At 46.4% G+C, this 14,808-nt stretch overlaps 1 pseudogene; it reads right to left on the bottom strand.

Annotated features, from left to right (window-relative positions):
• Window positions 1–9,427: 9,427 nt before the first annotated feature.
• LOC106594713 (cytochrome P450 2K1-like) lies at window positions 9,428–12,981 on the bottom strand (annotated as a pseudogene).
• Window positions 12,982–14,808: the final 1,827 nt, after the last annotated feature.

The raw sequence follows: 14,808 nt of genomic DNA, 5'->3' as shown, positions 1-14,808 counted from the left end.
CCGGACCACATAAAACAAATACCCTCTGCCACGTCCTGACCAAACTACAATAACAATTAACCCTTATACTGGCCAGGACGTGACAGTACCCCCCCCCCCTTAAAGGTGCTAACCCCGGAAGCACCTTAAAAAAAAAAACAACCCCAAACAACAAGAACTAAAATCCCCCCCTACTAAAGGGAGGGAAGGGAGGGTGGCTGCCGTCAACGACGGCACTGTGCTACACCCCCCCTCCCCAACCCACCTATATCTGGAGGTGGCTCCGGTTCTGGCCGTTTCAGGCAGTCGGGCCACTCTGGCAGCTCGGGGCAGTCTGGCAGCTCGGGGCAGTCTGGGGCAGTCTGGCAGCTCGGGCCGCTCTGGCAGCTCGGGGCAGCTCGTGTGCTCTGGCAGCTCGGGGCAGCTCGGGCCGCTCTGGCAGCTCGGGGCAGCTCGGGCCGCTCTGGCAGCTCGGGGCAGCTCTGGCCGCTCTGGCCGCTCGGGCCGCTCTGGCAGCTTGGGCCGCTCTGGCAGCTCGGGCCGCTCTGGCAGCTCGGGGCAGCTCGGGCCGCTCGGGGCAGCTCGGGCCGCTCTGGCAGCTCGGGGCAGCTCGGGCCGCTCGGGCAGCTCGGGCCGCTCTGGCAGCTCGGGGCAGCTCGGGCCGCTCGGGGCAGCTCGGGCCGCTCTGGCAGCTCGGGCCGCTGCAGCTCGGGGCAGCTCGGGCCGCTCTGGCAGCTCGGGGCAGTCTGGCCGCTCTGGCAGCTCGGGGCAGTCTGGCCGCTCTGGCAGCTCGGGGCAGTCTGGCCGCTCTGGCAGCTCGGGGCAGTCTGGCCGCTCTGGCAGCTCGGGGCAGTCTGGCCGCTCTGGCAGCTCGGGGCAGTCTGGCCGCTCTGGCAGCTCGGGGCAGTCTGGCCGCTCTGGCAGCTCGGGGCAGTCTGGCCGCTCTGGCAGCTCGGGGCAGTCTGGCCGCTCTGGCAGCTCGGGGCAGTCTGGCCGCTCTGGCAGCTCGGGGCAGTCTGGCCGCTCTGGCAGCTCGGGGCAGTCTGGCCGCTCTGGCAGCTCGGGGCAGTCTGGCCACTCTGGCAGCTCGGGGCAGTCTGGCCACTCTGGTGACTGTTGACTGGCGGGGCAGCTCTGGTGACTGTTGACTGGCGAGGCTGGGTTTACGCACTTGAAGCCTGGTGCGTGGTGCTGGTACTGGGCGTACCAGATTGGGAACACGCACCTCCAGGCTAGTGCGGGGAGCGGGAACAGGACGAGTCGGACTGGGTTGACGCACTTCCGGGTCCGCACGAGAGACAGGAGCTGGAATCCCAGGGCTATGGAGGCGCACAGTCGGTCTTGATCTTACCTCCTGCACAACCCGTCTTGGCTGGATGGAACTAGTAGCCCTGTACGAGCGGGGTGCTTGTACAGGGCGAACTGGGCTGTGCAGGGGCCTGATGGTAGCCGTGCGTAGAGCAGGAGTTGGGTTGCCTGGTCCTCGGAGGCGTACCGGCAACCAGATGCGCTGCGCAGGCATCCTCCTACCAGGCTGGATGCCCGCTCTAGCACGGCACCTGCGAGGGGCTGGAATAACGCGCACCGGACTGTGCGTGCGTATGGGTGAGAGAGTGCGCTCCTCAGCGAAACATGGCGCTCTCCACCTCAAACGCTCCTCCATATAACCACGGGTAGCTGGCTTCCAGCTCTTCCTATGCCTAGCCAAACTACCCGTGTGCCCCCCCCAAAAAATTATTGGGGGTGCCTCTCGTGCTTCAATGCCAGTCGTGTTCCTCGGAAACGTTCCCGGTCCATACCAGCCTTTCGCCTTTCCTCTCTCTCTCTTACCACCTGTCCCCATGGAAGGCGATCTTTTCCTGATTGGATCTCCTCCCAAGTGTAGGAGCCTTCTCCCTTCAAGATCTCCTCCCAAGTCCATCTCTCACCATAGTCCAACTCAAAATCCCACTGCTCCTTCCTCTGCTGCTTGGTCCTGGTTTGGTGAGAGATTCTGTCACGGTTTTCGACGGTAATGGAGGACCAAAACGCAGCAGGTATGGGTAAGCTCATCTTGAGGTTTATTAACTTCCCAAAATGAACACCAAAATAACAAAACAAGTGAACGAACGATATACAGACAGTCTGGCAAGGCACAAGGCTAAACACAGAACAATCTCCCACAAACACACAGACAAACACACCCAACTAATATAGGACTTCCAATCAAAGGCAACACCACACAGCTGCCTTCAATTGGAAGTCCACCCCAATTAACTCTACATAGAAACACACTTACTAGACTATACATAGAAATACATAAACATAGACCAAAAACCCGGAAATACTAAATCAAACACCCTTTTACCAAAACACCACCCCGGACCACATAAAACAAATACCCTCTGCCACGTCCTGACCAAACTACAATAACAATTAACCCTTATACTGGCCAGGACGTGACACTATTAAAATTACAAAAGGTTGCAGCATATGTTGTGTAAATGGTGAACTCATACAGCTGTCAACTCTTGTCATTTTAATCCGTTTCACATTTGCTAGCTACCTTTTAGATCGAAACCCAAATAGAATGATAAAAGATAAGATGATAGAAGCCCATCTCCTACTGTAAATAACCTACACACTGTGTGTGTGTGTGTAGCCAGCCAGCCAGGTAGAAAAATGGCAGAAAAATAAAAGACGGACATCAGAGTATTTTTCAGTACACCAAAACGCAAAGTAAGAACTCTAGTAGCCTAATATCTCAAAGACTAGTTGATAAAATGTTCATGAGAAAGAAATGAAATTCTAATGGAAATGTTTCACAATGATGTCATTAGGCAGAGCAGGCAACAGATGGCACACAGACAGCAGAGTTGGGGACAGATATGCAGGGACAGACTGGCAGAGACAGGGAGTCTCAGGTAAGTTTGTTGAGTCTTTGTTTGGCAACATTATGAAAGGTTCTCCATTTTTTTAACTTGTAAAATAGGAACATAATTGGAAAATGCCATGGATACCCCCACTCTCAACTTTAACAAATCTTAGTTCAGTCACCAGTTTAAGGCAATGGTATTGCTGTTGTGAGTAGTTGTGTAGTTTTGGGTACCGGTAGTTAGGAGTATGGCAAACACCTTATTTCTTTGGTTCCTCAATATACATTTACCATATTACAATGTCGGCTATGTGTTACAGCACTACTTTTGGTGTCCCCCTCAGGAATTGCTCTTGAGAAAATGTCATGTAATTGTCCCCCCCAAAGTTGATATCAGATTTTCGCCCCTGCTTACAGGGAAATAAAATCGAGAACACAGCCATGCAATCTCCATAGTAAAACATTGGTTCTCATTGAAGAGCTCAGTACCTGTAAACTTGGCACTGTCATAGGATGCCACCTTTTCAACACGTCAGTTTGTCAAATTTCTGCCCTGCCAGAGCTGCCCCGGTCAACTGTAAGTGCTATTATTGTGAAGTGGAAACGTCTAGAAGCAACAACGTCTCAGCCGCAAAGTGGTAGGCCACACAAGCTCACAGAACGGGACCGCTGAGTGCTGAAGCGCATAGCGTGTAAAAATCCGCTGTCCTCGGTTGCAACACCCACTACCGAGTTCCAACCTGCCTCTGGAAGCAACGTCAGCACAATAACTGTTCGTCAGGAGCTTCACGAAATGGGTTTCCATGGCCGAGTAGCTGCACACAAGCGGAAGATCACCATGCACAATGCCAATGCTAGAGTGGTGTAAAGCTCACCGCTATTGGATCGGAGCAGTGGAAACGCGTTATCTGGATGGATGATTCACGTTTCACTTTCTGGCAGTCCGACGGATGAATCTGAGTATGGCGGATGCCAGGAAAACACTACCTGTCCCAATCCATAGTGCCAACTGTAAAGTTTGGTGGAGGAGGAATAATGATCTGGGGCTGTTTTTCATGGTTCAGGCTAGGTTCCTTAGTTCCAGTGAAGGAAAATCTTAACGCTACAGCATTCTAGACAATTCTGTGCTTCCAACTTTGTGGCAAAAGTTTGGGGAAGGCTTTGTCCTGTTTCAGCATGACAATGCCCCCATGCACAAAGTGAGGTACATACAGAAATTGTTTGTCGAGATCGGTGTGGAAGAACTTGACTAGCCTGCACAGAGCTCTGACATCAACCCCATCGAGCACCTTTGGGATGAATTGGAACGCCGACTGCGAGCTAGGCCTAATCGCCCAACATCAGTGCCCGACCTCACTAATGCTCTTGTGGCTGAATGGAAGCAAGTCCCCGCAGCAATGTTTCAACATCTAGTGGAAAGCCTTCCCAGAAGAGTGGAGGCTGTTATAGCAGCAAAGGGGGTACCAACTCCATATTAATACCTACGATTTTGGAATGAGATGTTCGACGACAGTTGTCCACATACTTTTGGTCATGTAGTGTATGTTTCACTAATAAATATGTTAAAATGGAACCAAATCTGTTTCTGTCTTCAGTCCTTTTTAAATAGGCTAGATGGGCTATATTGTCTACTACGGTACAGGTCCAATGTGATAGCCTGTCTATAACCAGCCTGAGTAGGCCTATAACTCCATTCCTATTCTATTCAGAGTTTAAAGACATTAATCAACTTGGAAATTAGTTATTATCAGGCTGGTTAATGCGATTCATGTCTGTTGAATATGGAAAAATCCTCCCGCATTCGGCCCCGCCCCACCTACTCAGGCAATTAGGAGCCACTACTTCGTGGCAGGCCGTGGCATATTTTTTACTAAACAGTACGTGATAAATAGTACGCGACGATGAGTAAACAGTATGCCGTTTTAAGTATGTAGTACGCTAGTATGGGTATTCGGATGCCACCTGCCACTCAAAGTATAGAATACATATCACTGTCCATGGTTCTGAAATTGAGATATGTCTATAAATGCTATCAAAAATATTTTCTCAAGCAATCTGAGTTGGGGCAGTTGGACATTTGAAAGTTGGTTTCATTTTAGTTGCTTAAATCGTTTAAGCTCAAACTGGCTCGATGGCTACATGTGCAGCCAGATGTAAGTTTCAGCACAAACACTGATAGCTAGTCTACATTTCCTCAACCAAGATCAACCCCTCACGACACAAACTGTAGATAATAAAACTTGTCTTGCTAAGAAACAGTTGGCCATGTTGAATCTAAACCCGGCCAATGCGCATGCAAGTAGTGTACACATGCTAGCTACCTAATTATCTAGATAAACACACGAGACAGAGACGTTGCTGCTTGAGCATCCAGAACAAATACCAGCCCTATCTTTGTGATGCAGTAATTCAGTACACCCTCTTCAGTCAATGCAATTTTCCTCATGCCATTTTAATCCCAATTTGCGCTGACTGATCAACAGTGTCATGTTAGTTTTCAGTGTGTTCCCAGAAATCTGAACCCAGTAAGCGTTCAAAATACGTCTATTCCAGATGTTGAAGTAGGGTTCATTTTAGGTTCTGAATGAAAGGTGACAAGACGTATTTTCAGGAAATTTAAAATATGTATTTTCCGGACTGTAAAAATTGATATTTTTTGAGGAGGTTTGAATCCTGAGTAACCTGCATACACATTGTTTGTAGTACAATATACCAAAACTATGGGCTGGAAAACGTTGGTGCTTTGAATTTCCTTTCTTTTTTGACTTCAGAACAATGCCTATTTCTCACTTAAAACATGTTTGTTTTTAATATACACTGCTCAAAAAAATAAAGGGAACACTTAAACAACACAATGTAACTCCAAGTCAATCATACTTCTGTGAAATCAAACTGTCCACTTAGGAAGCAACACTGATTGACAATACATTTCACATGCTGTTGTGCAAATGGAATAGACAACAGGTGGAAATTATAGGCAATTAGCAAGACACCCCCAATAAAGGAGTGGTTCTGCAGGTGGGGACCACAGACCACTTCTCAGTTCCTATGCTTCCTGGCTGATGTTTTGGTCACTTTTGAATGCTGGCGGTGCTTTCACTCTAGTGGAAGCATGAGACGGAGTCTACAACCCACACAAGTGGCTCAGGTAGTGCAGCTCATCCAGGATGGCACATCAATGCGAGCTGTGGCAAGAAGGTTTGCTGTGTCTGTCAGCGTAGTGTCCAGAGCATGGAGGCGCTACCAGGAGACAGGCCAGTACATCAGGAGACGTGGAGGAGGCCGTAGGAGGACAACAACCCAGCAGCAGGACCGCTACCTCCGCCTTTGTGCAAGGAGGAGCAGGAGAAGCACTGCCAGAGCCCTGCAAAATGACCTCCAGCAGGCCACAAATGTGCATGTGTCTGCTCAAACGGTCAGAAACAGACTCCATGAGGGTGGTATGAGGGCCCGACGTCCACAGGGGGGGTTGTGCTTTACAGCCCAACACCGTGCAGGACGTTTGGCATTTGCCAGAGAACACCAAGATTGGCAAATTCGCCACTGGCACGTGACAGACGTGACAGAGTCTGGAGACGCCGTGGAGAACATTCTGTTGCCTGCAACATCCTCCAGCATGACCGGTTTGGCGGTGGGTCAGTCATGGTGTGGGGTGGCATTTCTTTGTGGGTCCGCACAGCCCTCCATGTGCTCGCCAGAGGTAGCCTGACTGCCATTAGGTACCGAGATGAGATCCTCAGACCCCTTGTGAGACCATATGCTGGTGCGGTTGGCCCTGGGTTCCTCCTAATGCAAGACAATGCTAGACCTCATGTGGCTGGAGTGTGTCAGCAGTTCCTGCAAGAGGAAGGCATTGATGCTATGGACTGGCCCGCCCGTTCCCCGGACCTGAATCCAATTGAGCACATCTGGGACATCATGTCTCGCTCCATCCACCAACGCCACGTTGCACCACAGACTGTCCAGGAGTTGGCGGATGCTTTAGTCCAGGTCTGGGAGGAGATCCCTCAGGAGACCATCCGCCACTTCATCAGGAGCATGCCCAGGCGTTGTAGGGAGGTCATACAGGCACGTGGAGGCCACACACACTACTGAGCCTCATTTTGACTTGTTTTAAGGACATTACATCAAAGTTGGATCAGCCTGTAGTGTGGCTTTCCACTTTAATTTTGAGTGTGACTCCAAATCCAGACCTCCATGGGTTGATAAATTGTATTTCCATTGATTATTTTTGTGTGATTTTGTTGTCAGCACATTCAACTATGTAAAGAAAAAAGTATTTAATAAGATTATTTCTTTCAATCAGATCTAGGATGTGTTGTTTAAGTGTTCCCTTTATTTATTTAGCAATATATATATATATATATATATATATATATATATTTTAAGTGAGAAATAGGCATTGGTCTGAAGCCAAAAAAGAAAGGAAATTCACAAACACCAACGTTGTGGACAGGTGAAATACCTTCCTACTAAGAGCATAGCAACCAACACAGGTGTAACACATACTGACAAGCTGCGCTTCGATAAATTGGTTGAAGATGGAAGGCTGGGTTGCCCAGCAGAGTTCTCCCTTGTCCTTTGAAGAATATTTCTGGGTGGATACGTTGTAGCACCCTGTCGTTCTGAAGAGATTGTTTGTCATTTCCTAGGCCACGCACATTTACAGCTTCTGCTGATAACTCGACATTAAGATGTATCACTTCTTTAGTGAATAAGAGTTCAAAGTTCATACCAAGTTGCCATACTCAGCTCGTGCCGTATTCTGGCTGGTGTAGTTGAAATGTATTCTTCCAGCGTGGTGATCGTCACATTGAAATTAGCCCTTTTGAACGTATGGACACCAGTCCTCACGTCGTCGGGAACTGAAGTTAATTTCGTTAGGTTGTAGTTGATATTAGCCCTTTTAAACATATGGACATTAGTCCTCACGTCATTGGGAACACAAGGTTGACTTTCGTCAATGGGCTTTTGTAGTGGGGGAGAGAAGGGCGTGTTTCATAGTTCTCAACCAATGTCTATTCACTTGGGCTTGGCCAATGAGCGAGCATAGTTTACTTATGAATACAATTCTCTCATTTAGAAGCTAAAATTACATTTAATCTTTTCACAAATAGTTTCATATTTAAACATTTAAATTGCACAACAATTCCATGTGAATCTGATAACTAGAATGTGCATACTTTCCAAGATACAATTTATGTCGTCCTACCATCAGATATAATGTCCCAGACAACAACTGATCTGACATCATATTCTTTAAGTACCAACGGACACTTTCAACTGGTTGGATTACAGAAAGATTGTTCCTTTTCCCCAACCTTTTTATGTTACATTACTCTTTCTATCTTAACAAAGAGCTTTCCAAGAGTCCATTCTGTAGAGTAGAGAGAGAAAAGGGGGGAAAGGTATTCATGGGGGGGGGGGGGTCATAAACCTCACCAACAGGGCAACTTCATGACAATAGTAAGAACTTTCACTCTTCATTCGTAAAAAAACAGAGTGAAACCCGATTATTGGCTTATACTGTGTTGCCATGGTGTCCCTTTCAGAAAGGACATCAGGAAGTATGCTGAGGGGTTTGGAAGAATCAAATCTATATCAGAATTGGCACAAGATCATTGGTGACAAGTATGCATATGCTCCATCTAACAATACTGAATGGGTGTCTGCTCCCCGTCCTCCCCACTTATTAGTGATGGAAGCTTCAACACTGAATGGGTCCATGACTGCTCCCCGTCCTCCCCACTTATTAGTGGTGGAAGCTTCAACACTGAATGGGTCCATGACTGCTCCCCGTCCTCCCCACTTATTAGTGATGGAAGCTTCAACACTGAATGGGTCCATGACTGCTCCCCGTCCTCCCCTCTTATTAGTGGTGGAAGCTTCAACAATGAATGGGTCCATGACTGCTCCCCGTCCTCCCCACTTATTAGTGGTGGAAGCTTCAACAATGAATGGGTCCATGACTGCTCCCCGTCCTCCCCACTTATTAGTGATGGAAGCTTCAACACTGGAGGTTCAGGAGAGAGTCCTCTGACCAATGGGATCAGTGGGAACCAATTGTCCATGGGGTCTCATCGGCCTACCAACACCTCATGACGGACCAACTCATAGAGGACCTTGAATCCACCACAGGAGATATTCCAGTCATTGTCACCCCACTGGCAGGCAAACATGGTGGAAGCTTCCTCTGTAAAAGACAAGCGGAAGAGCTCCCTGACACCAACGAATGGCAACCTCTGGTGCGCAGATATTTAACTGCCACCATCCAACTCCTCCTGGCCAGGGAGGATGTCGACATCCCTACCTTGGAGATTGAGCCAAACAGAGATGCCCACTCTACTGATATCAATTTAGCAGTCACCAAGGACTGCAGCAAGGTTTTGACTGAACCTGATAATGATGACAAGCACTCTATGGCCCCTGATCAAGTGCAGATCCATATTACTGAGGTGTCTTCCAATAACAGCGAATTCTAAACATTCAATTACAATTAATCAACTTTTTGACCCCATGAGGCATTTTCTTAAAATGAAATGTCTTGTTTTTCATTATAATGATTGTAATCCCCTCATAAGGTCATCACAGGAAGTAAAATGAGCAACCACAATAGAAATGCTGTGCTGACGAACAGTTAAAAGCACTATATTGCCTCTGACCTGATTATGAGCTGTAATTTTCTGTTAATTTCCTAATGATTTGACATGTTAAATCGCCAACATTCATCAACACCCAACAGGTGAACTACTACACATGATCAATGTTTATTATGGTGTGTCTTGTCCTTAATGTGCATCGGGCCAAGATTCACTCCTCAAACTCTCATCTCAGACCCAGCTCACAGCACAGAGCTGGTGAGGTGAAGGATGGAGGGTGAACCCCACGGATGGTGTGAGGTCCAGATCATCCTCTGTTACTCCAGGAGGAGGAGAGAAATAAAAGTGCTGCAGGAGAGAGGTGAAGAGCTCCATCCTGGCTAGACTCTATCCCAGTCACACTCTACGACCTGTGAGAGAAAGACATCGGAGATAACATGAAGTCTGTCCAAAAGATTATTCTAGAACCACTTCCTGCACCGTGCTACAAAGGTACATTGAAGGACTTATTAATACCTGCAGAAAAGGCAATGAAGGCGTCCCTCTTGATGAATCGGCCCTGCTCATCCAGAAAGTGGGCTGGGTTAAAGGTGTGGGGGCTCTCCCATTCGCTCTCGTCCTGCAGGACAGAGGTCAGTAGAGGAAACACAGACGTCCCCTACAACCAATAGAATTAGAGACAAATCCAGAGTATAAGAGATGATTGACATTAAAACATTTGCTATTAGAGATGGGGTTACTTACAGAGCAATTCAATGATCTCTAAATGTATACATTTTTGAAACATTACAGATTCAATCATATCTGGTGCTTTCTAGTATGACAGTGCAGTTTCAGTATAAGAGATTTGTCTCTATAATGACCAATACATTATAGTCATGGGATTTACATGCAAATGTATGATGAAAACCGGGTATCTGACCTTTTTGATTAAGTATCCCTGGAAGGTGACGTCTCGGCTGGTGGTATGAGGGATGGACATGGGTACAATGTTGGTCAGTCTCTTGGATCACTGCATTAGTGTAGGGCAGGTTATTCCTATGACCCTGCTGATCTCCTCCTGGACCCGGTCTGAGACAGAAAGGATGGAGGACCAAAGTTACTATAAAGTTAAACCTCAACCCCAGGGGACCTTCAAACAAGAACTAGGAAGGTCGGAAATTTAAACGAGAACTACAAAGGTTAAGCTACACAGAAACATGTTTTGTTGTATGTGACAAACGTTCTTTGGCGTAGCTACGCATGATCTTCAGTCTGTATCTGTATCTATTGGTCCTTACTCTGTATGTGGGTCATGAGTAGCAGCGGCCATCAAAGGGTTGTCCCTGTGGTGCCGGTACCAGCAGCAAACAGATTCATCACAGAATACATGAGGTTATCGTCATGGTAGAAGGAGTCTATGGGGCCTGCATCCTGACAGACACAGACCCACAGTTAACATATAGAAGTCACATGGCTGATTCAAAGAACACACATGTTGATGACAACTCCAAGGTTATTTTAGTAAACTAAAACTAGCTAGTAAACTGAAATAATTATAAAAACTGAAACTGAAATCTTTGGCTCTGAAACAATAATATAAAAACTGAAAATAAAAGTTAACCTGTTAGGGCTAGGGGGCAGTATTTACACGGCCGGATAAAAAACGTACCCAATTTAATCTGGTTATTACTACTGCCCAGAAACTAGAATATGCATATAATTATTGGCTTTGGATAGAAAACACCCTAAAGTTTCTAAAACTGTTTGAATGGTGTCTGTGAGTATAACATAACTCATATGGCAGGCAAAAACCTGAGAAGATTCTGTACAGGAAGTACCCTCTCTGACCATTCCTTGGGCTTCTTGGCTCTGTTTATTGAAAATGTAGGATCTTTGCTGTAACGTGACACTTCCTACGGCTCCCATAGGCTCTCAGAACCCGGGAAAAAGCTGAATGATGTAATTCCAGCCGCTGGCTGAAAAACTTCAGCGCCTTTGGTTAAGTGGTCTATCAGAGGACAATGAGCTGAGGCGCGTGCACGGGGCGACACCATGTTTTTATTTTCTCTCTCTTTGTACTAAAACACAGATTCCCGGTCGGAATATTATTGCTTTTTTACGAGAAAAATGGCATAAAAATTGATAATAAACAGCGGTTGACATGCTTCGAAGTACGGTAATGGAATATTTAGATTTTTTTTGTCACGAAACGCGTCGGGCGCGTAACCCTTTCGGATAGTGTCTTGAACGCACGAACAAAACGCCGCTATTTTGATATAACTATGGATTATTTGGGACCAAACCAACATTTGTTATTGAAGTAGAAGTCCTGGGAGTGCATTCTGACGAAGAACAGCAAAGGCAATAACATTTTTCTTATAGTAAATCTGACTTTGGTGAGGGCTAAACTTGGTGGGTGTCTAAATAGCTAGCCCTGTGATGCCGGGCTATCTACTTAGAATATTGCAAAATGTGCTTTCACCGAAAAGCTATTTTAAAATCGGACATAGCGAGTGCATAGAGGAGTTCTGTATCTATAATTCTTAAAATAATTGTTCTGTTTTTTGTGAACATTTATCGTGAGTAATTTAGTAAATTCACCGGAAGTTTGCGGGGGGTATGCCAGTTCTGAACATCACATGCTAATGTAAAAAGCTGTTTTTTGATATAAATATGAACTTGATTGAACAAAACATGCATGTATTGTATAACATAATGTCCTAGGTGTGTCATCTGATGAAGATCATCAAAGGTTAGTGCTGCATTTAGCTGTGGTTTGGGTTTATGTGACATTATATGCTAGCTTGAAAAATGGGTGTCTGATTATTTCTGGCTGGGTACTCTGCTGACAATCTAATGTTTTGCTTTCGTTGTAAAGCCTTTTTGAAATCGGACAGTGTGGTTAGATTAACGAGAGTCTTGTCTTTAAAATGGTGTAAAATAGTCATATGTTTGAGAAATTGAAGTAATAGCATTTCTAAGGTATTTGAATAACGCGCCACAGGATTCCACTGGCTGTTACGTAGGTGGGACGATTTCGTCCCACTGGCCCTAGAGAAGTTAAACTAGGACCCCTAAGTGTTGTGTGATGCCACTGATGAAAGTTACTGAGTTAACTCTCCATACCTCCAGGGTCTGCTTTCGGACAAGGAACGAGTCCACGAAGCCTCTACACATCTGAGATTTGAGAGTCTCAGTAAAACACTTGATCAACTCTTTTATCTCCTTCTTGTTGATGTCAACATTTTCCATCAATTTCTAGTTTTTCAGCCACAGACCCAGCCAGGGAAACATGAAGTACACCGATCTCCTGATACAGAAAAGGAAAGCATTAGTTCATATCATTTTGCACCAAGACATCCATAGGACTGATTTCCCAGATCTGGGTCTGGTAAGCTGCCTCTTAGTTTCCTGAGAAAAAAAGATTGGGAAACGAAGTGCACTAAATAAGTAGATGGTACCTGAATAGGCGCAGAGCCTGTGGTCTCATTGTCTGTCCACCATGCCTTGGAACTGAGGGTCATTGTATTCAAACCTGCTGCCGTACACAATGGCGATGGGGCCCCACAAGGGTGCGTTCTCAGCCCTCTCCTGTACTCCCGTTCACCCATGACTGCGTGGCCATGCACGCCTCCAACTCAATCATCAAGTTTGCAGAAGACACTACAGTGGTAGACTTGATTACCAACAACGACGAGACGGCCTACAGGGAGGAGGTGAGGGCCCTCGGAGTGCGGTGTCAGGAAAATAACCTCACACTCAATGTCAACAAAACAAAGGAGATGATCGTGGACTTCAGGAAACAGCAGAGGGAGCAGCCCCCTATCTATATTGACGGGACAGTAGTGGAGAGGGTGGAGAGTTTTAAGTTCCTCGGCGTACACATCACGGACAAACTGAAATGGTCCACCCACACAGACAGTGTGGTGAAGGCGGCGCAGCAGCGCCTCTTCAACCTCAGGAAGCTGAAGAAATTCGACTTGTCACCAAAAACACTCACAAACTTTTACAGATGCACAATCGAGAGCATCCTGTCGGGCTATATCACCGCCTGGTATGGCAACTGCTCCACCCACAACCGCAAGTCTCTCCAGAGGGTAGTGAGGTCTGCACAACGCATCACCGGGGACAAACTACCTGCCCTCCAGGACACCTACATCACCCAATGTCACAGGAAGGCCATAAAGATCATCAAGGACAACAACCACCCGAGCCACTGCCTGTTCACCCCACTATCATCCAGAAGGCGAGGTCAGTACAGGTGCATCAAAGCAGGGACCGAGAGACTGAAAAACAGCTTCTATCTCAAGGCCATCAGACTGTTAAACAGCCATCACTAACATTGAGGGGTTGCTGCCAACATACTGACTCAACTCTAGCCTTTTGGCAAATTCCAAGCACGCTGTCATGTGACTTTTACTGAGGAGTGGCTTCAGTCTGGCCACTCTACCATAAAGGCCTGATTGGTGGAGTGCCGCAGAGATGGTTGTCCTTCTGGAAGGTTCTCCCATCTCCACAGAGGAACTCTAGAGCTCTGTCAGAGTGACCATTGGTTTCTTGGTTACCTCCCTAACCAAGGCTTTTCTTCTCCTGATTGCTCAGTTTGGCCAGGAGGCCAGCTCTAGGAAGAGTCTTGGTGGTTCCAAACTTCTTCCATTTAAGAATGATGGAGGCCACTGACTTCTTGGGGACCTTCAATGCTGCAGAAATGTTTTGGTACCATTCCCCAGATCTGTGCCTCGACACAATCCTGTCTGGGAGCTCTACGGACAATTCCTTCGACCTCATGGCTTGGTTTTTGCCCTGACATGCACTGTCAACTGTGGGACAGGTATATGCCTTTCCAAATCATGTCCAATTAATTGAATCTACCACAGGTGGACTCCAATCAAGTTGTAGAACCTCTCAAGGATGATCAATGGAAACAGGATGCACCTGATCTCAATTTCGAGTCTCATAGCAAAGGGTCTGAATACTTATGTAAATAAGGAATTTCTGTTATTTTTAATACATTTGCTGTTTTTGCTTTGTCATCTGGGGTATTGTGTGTAGATTGTTGAGGAATATTTTTTTAAATCCATTTTAGAATAAGGCCGTAACATAAAATGTGGAAAAAGTCAAGGGGTCTGAATACTTTCCGAAGGCACTGTATAGGCTGACCATATTTTTCAACATAACGGAACAGCCTCAACAGAATGTAGAACACGGATATCACGTAGATATCATTATCTGTCATTATCTCATACTGTAATCCGCCTATACTGAGCAACAGAGAATTTACTGATTAAATGTAATCACAAAACTGAATAAGAAGAAGTAGGAATACAGTTCAACCTCGATTGTATTTTAGGTCTGATTGTGTTTCACACTTTCTGAAGAAGCAGTTAGCAGATT

The sequence above is a fragment of the Salmo salar genome, chromosome ssa03 (assembly GCF_905237065.1).
Source record: "Salmo salar chromosome ssa03, Ssal_v3.1, whole genome shotgun sequence".
NCBI classification, from domain to species: Eukaryota; Metazoa; Chordata; class Actinopteri; order Salmoniformes; family Salmonidae; genus Salmo; species Salmo salar.
Note: the sequence above shows the minus strand (reverse complement) of the source record. Positions and strands in the feature narration are given on the sequence as shown.